Below are 5,789 nucleotides of genomic sequence, written 5' to 3' on the forward strand. Positions count from 1 at the left end.
CTCCTTCCGGTGGGACGTGTCCGGAACACCTCACCAGGGAGGCGTCCAGAAGGCATCCTAAACAGATGCCCAAGCCACCTCAACTGGCTCCTCTCGACGTGGAGAAGCAGCGGCTCTACTCCGAGTCCCTCCCGGATGATCGAGCTTCTCACCCTGTCTCTAAGGGAGAGCCCAGACACCCTGCGGAGAAAACTCATTTCGGCCGCTTATATCCGAGATCTCATTCTTTCGGTCACAACCCAAAGCTCGTGACCATAGATGAGGGTGGGAACGTAGATCGATCGGTAAATTGAGAGCTTTGCCTTTTGACTCAGCTCTCTCTTCACCACGACAGACCTGTACAGTGCCTGCTTCACTGCAGACGCTGCACCTATCCGCCAATGATCTCACGCTCCATTTTTCCCTCATTCGTGAACAAGACCCCAAGATACTTGAACTCCTCCACTTGGGGTAGGACCTCCTCCCTGACCCGGAAAGGGCACTCTACCCTTTTCCGGCTCAAGACCATGGCCTCGGATTTGGAAGAACTGATCTTCATCCCGGCCGCATCGCATTCGGCTGCAAACCGCTCCAGCGAAAGCTGTAGATCACGATCTGATGAAGCCAATAAGACCACATCATCTGCAAAAAGCAGAGATGCAATCCTAAGGCCACCAAAACTGATCCCCTCAACACCTTGGCTGCGCCTAGAAATTCTGTCCATAAAAGTTATGAACAGAATCGGTGACAAAGGGCAACCTTGGCGGAGTCCAACTCTCATCGGGAACAAGCCCGACTTACTGCCGGCGATGCGGACCAGGCTCTGACACCGGTCATACAGGGACCTAACAGCCCGTATCAAAGGGCCCGGTACCCCATACTCCCAGAGTACCCCCCACAGGGCCCCCCGAGGGACGCGGTCGAACGCCTTCTCCAAGTCCACAAAGTACATGTAGACTGGTTGGGCAAACTCCCACGCACCCTCCAGGACCCTGCTGAGAGTGTAGAGCTGGTCCAGTGTTCCACGGCCAGGACGAAAACCGCACTGTTCCTCCTGAATCCGAGGTTCGACTATCTGACGGACCCTCCTCTCCAGAACCCCCGAATAGACCTTACCAGGGAGGCTTAAGAGTGTGATTCCCCTGTAGTTGGAACACACTCTTCGGTCCCCCTTTTTGAATAGGGGGACCACCACCCCGATCTGCCAATCCAGGGGAACTTCCCCCGATGTCCACGCAATATTGCAGAGTCGCGTAGGCCAACACAACCCTACAACATCCAGAGCCTTAAGGAACTCCGGGCGAATCTCATCCACCCCTGGGGCCCTGCCACCGAGGAGCTTTTTAATCACCTCGGTGTCCTCAGCACCAGAGATTGGAGGGCCCGACCCAGAGTCCTCAGGCTCCGCTTCCTCAGTGGAAGACATGCCGGTGGGATTGAGGAGGTCTTCAAAGTATTCCGCCCACCGACCCACAACATCCCGAGTTGAGGTCAGCATCACACCACTCCCACTATAAACAGTGTTGGTGGTGTACCGCTTTCCCCCCCTGAGACGCCGGATGGTGGACCAGAATCGTCTCGAAGCCGCGCGGAAGTCGTTCTCCATGGCCTCTCCGAACTCCTCCCATGCCCGAGTTTTTGCCTCAGCAACCACCCGAGCCGCATGTCGCTTGGACTGCCGGTACCCATCAGATGATATATCATTGAGATATAACTGTTGGAAAAATGTAGGGGGCGCTCTAGAGTAAAAAGTAAAAAAACAATACTAATGTGTCCATAAGTGCATACTAAAGACGCACCAAAAATCTGGTCCAGATCGGATGATATATCACTGAGATATAACAGTTTGCAAAATGTAGGGGGTGCACTTGAGTCAAATATTAAACAACAAAACCAATGTGTCCATCAGGGCTAAATAATAATATACCATAAATTTGGTGCAGATCGGATGATATATCACCGAGATAATAATAATAATAATAATGAATTTATCCTGATGCATGCTCAATAATGAATTTAATTTGTAATGCACTTTTCATTAACAAAAATCTCAAAGTGCTACAGAGTGCAACTAAAATCAATGATAAACTCAACTAAAATCAGTGATAAAATCAACTAAAATCTGTGATAAAATCAACTAAAATCAATGATAAAATCAACTAAAATCAATGATAAAATCAACTAAAATCAATGATACAATCATGTGGAGGCAGAATAGGCTTGCTTAAAAAGAAAATTCTTTAAGCCTTTTTTAAAGTCAGTCAATGATTGTGGAGCTCTCATATAGTCAGGGAGGGAGTTCCAGAGATGGGGGGCAGCCACACAGAATGCCCGATCTCCCATGGTTCTTAATTTAGTTTGTGGAAGGTGGAGGAGATTACTGTTCTGTGATCGTAGGGACCGGGTGGATGAATATGGAGCAAGAAGGTCCTTCAGATAATCTGGTGAATTTCCGTATAAACACTGATGGGTGATGAGAGCAATTTTGTACTGAATTCTGTAAGTGACAGGAAGCCAATGGAGGTTATGGAGAATGGGTGAAATATGTTCAAATTTACGAGCTCTCAATAAAATCCTGGCTGCACTGTTTTGAATATATTGAAGCTTCTGAAGTTTTTTGCCGGGTATTCCAGTAAACAGGGAGTTGCCGTAGTTGAGCCTGGAGGAGACAAAAGCATGGACGAGTTTCTCTGCATCAGCATAAGTGAGAGTTGGGCGCAGTTTGGAGATATTTCGAAGATGGAAGAAACAGGTTTTAAACAGATGCTTAATGTGATTTTCAAATGTAAGATGAGAGTCCATTTTTATTCCAAGATTTGTAACAGAGGTGGAGAGGGGGATATCTTGTCCAGAAAATGAAATAGTCGTTATAGTTGAAGTTTGAACCTGGTGAGGGGTGCCAATCAGTATGGCCTCTGTTTTGGAGCAGTTTAACTGAAGAAAGTTCTGATTCATCCATGCCTTTATCTCCTCCAGGCAGGTAGAGAGGGCAGCGAGTGAAGATGGAGATGACAGTGGTGAAAATGATGCTCCAGTCCTGATGTAAAGCTGTGTATCGTCGGCATAACAGTGAAAAGAAATGTTGTACTGATTAATAATTTGACCTAAAGGCAACATGTAAAGGGAAAATAGCAGGGGCCCTAAAACTGACCCTTGAGGGACACCACAGGAGACACAGACAGTCTGGGACTTGGCATTGCCAAGACTAACACATTCAAGCCTATTGGAGAGGAAAGATTTAAACCAGTCCAGGACAGTGTCACAGAGACCGACCTCCACATGAAGACGGTGGAGGAGGATACTATAGTCCACAGTGTCGAAAGCTGCAGTGAGGTCAAGGAGAACAAGGAGGGAGGGAGAACTAGTGTCAGCAGCCATGAGGACATCATTGGTGACTCTCAGCAGTGCGGTCTCAGTACTGTGAGCTGCACGGAAGCCAGACTGAAACTTCTCATACAGGGAGTGTTGTTGTAGGTGGATCTGCAGCTGATCAGCAACTGCTTTTTCCAGCACTTTTGACAGAAATGGGAGGTAAGAAATTGGGCGGTAATTAGAATCAGTTTTAAGAGGCAGTGGAACTTGACCAGATTGCAGTGACTTATTTATTATTTGAGTGATTAATGGGCTTATTGCAGAGTGATTGGATTTAATGAGAGACGAGGGGAAGGGATCCAGGGCGCAGGATGAAGGCTTCATTTTCTTGATGATGGTCTCCACTTCACTCTGAACAACCTCATCAAAGCAGCTCAGGGACCCAGAATGCAGACGGGTAGATGGCAGATGAAGATCAGGGAGGCTATGGAGCTGAGATCTAATGGAGTTAACTTTGTTTTTTAAAAATGAAAGGAACAGGTTGCATTTTTGAACAGAGTCCTCATGAGACTGTTTAATGGGATTAAGGAGATGATTTATTGTGGAGAAGAGTTGTTTAGAGTTTCCAGGGCAGTTGTTGATGATGTTAGAATAATATTTGGACCGTGCTTCTTTAAGAGAAAAGGCGTAGGCTTTCTGATGTTCTTTATATGCCTGCTGATGTACAGAGAGACCAGATGATTTTACACGTCTCTCAATAGCACGGCCAGCTGCTTTCATCTTGCGCAGCTCAGCAGTTTACCAAGGGGCTGAACGGGAGAAAGACACCAGCCTTGCTTTAAGGGAGCATGGGGGTCCAGAAGCTCCTGGAGAGATTGGTTGTAGTAATCCACAGAGTCATTTGCAGATGAATGATTGACAGTGGTCAGGGAGTGAAGATCAGAAGACAGAACCTCAGGGGTAATGTTTTTAAAGTCACGGAATTGGATAAGTCGTTTGGGATTAGGAGCAGATGAAGTTGAAGGCACTTCCAGGGAGATGACACTGTGGTCTGAAACACCCAGGTCATATACAGATAAGTTATTGATAGGTACAGTGTCTGTAATCACCAAATCCAGAGTGTGCCCCCTGTTGTGCGTAGGGGCGTCAACATACTGAGTGAGATTGAGAGAGTCCAAAAGAGACTTAAACTCTGCTGCCAGAGGGGAAGAGGAATTATCAATGTGGATATTTAAATCTCCAAGAATAATATTTTTCACAGGAGATGCGCAGAAAAAAGTGAGAAGGTCATGCATCTCTGAGTTAAATGAAACACGTGGTTTGGGAGGCCGATAAATCAATATAACATTCATCAGGAGGGGGGCTTTGAGGTTGAAGGCCAAACATTCAAAAGACAAAAAGTCCCGAGAAGCTAAATGTGATCATTTTAAATTACTGCGGTAAATTACAGCCAGACCAAAACCACGGCCAGTGCAGCGGGCTTTCTGCAGATAACTGTATCCAGAGGGACAGGCTTCATTCAGAGAACTGTACACATCTGGTTGATGCCATGTTTCATTAAGGCACATGAGGTCCAAATTCTTCTCCAGAATATGATCATGAATAAGACATGATTTATTGGACAGTGATTGAGCATTGAAAAGTTCTATTTTAATATTGGTTGGAGTAGAAGCCTTTAGAAGAGGTTTAAGCAGCCTGAAGTCCACTCCACGTTTTCTTTGCCACTTCGTGCGCTGTGTTCTTTCAGCAATATCAGGGACTACAGAGGCAGCGTTCTGATGACGTAATCGATGTGCGGCAGGGCCGGTAGGCCAGATGGAAGGGATGGAGTCAGACCCAGCTTGCCGAGAGTAAACAGTTCTCCTCCGAGAGCCTCTATGGACATAACAAGGTCTACGCAGAAGGCCCAGTTGTTTTAATGATAGAAACAGAAGGTGGAATGGAGCAGTTGTTAAGTACAATCAGCTGGGAGACGGAGTAGGTCAACATTGACGAGCCAGCCAAGCCGGGGGAAGCTAGCACAGAGCGAGCCGCTAACAGCAGACCCACAGCCCCGAAAAGGATATCCAAAAGGCAGTGCGATGTAATCCACAGCATAGCACAGGAAAAAAATCCAGCAAAAGATGACAAACTGGAACAATGCAGATGACACAGGAGGTTGACAGAAGCAGCAAGGTAAGCGCAAAAATAATAGTTGCTAGTTCTTCAAGCAAAGTCCGAGCCGCCATGCTAGAGTTGTATGTTGACAGCAATAGTCCCAAATTTCTGTTAGGGAGTGCTAATTAAGCTGTCTGTTATAAGTACTGATTGAGAAATTACTGAACAAAAATAAGTCCAAATAAATGTCCACGAATATAGCAACAGTATAATGACTTTTTAGCGCGGAGAAGCGACAAACATGCAGCGCCAGCGTCCTCTCCCTGAGGAGAGTAAATTTCATCCCAATATAACTGATTAAATAATGTAGGGGGCGCACTTGAGTCAAAAGTTAAAAAACA

The sequence above is a fragment of the Nematolebias whitei genome, chromosome 11, assembly GCF_014905685.2.
Source record: "Nematolebias whitei isolate Nwh7 chromosome 11, NemWhi1, whole genome shotgun sequence".
Classification (NCBI taxonomy): Eukaryota; Metazoa; Chordata; class Actinopteri; order Cyprinodontiformes; family Rivulidae; genus Nematolebias; species Nematolebias whitei.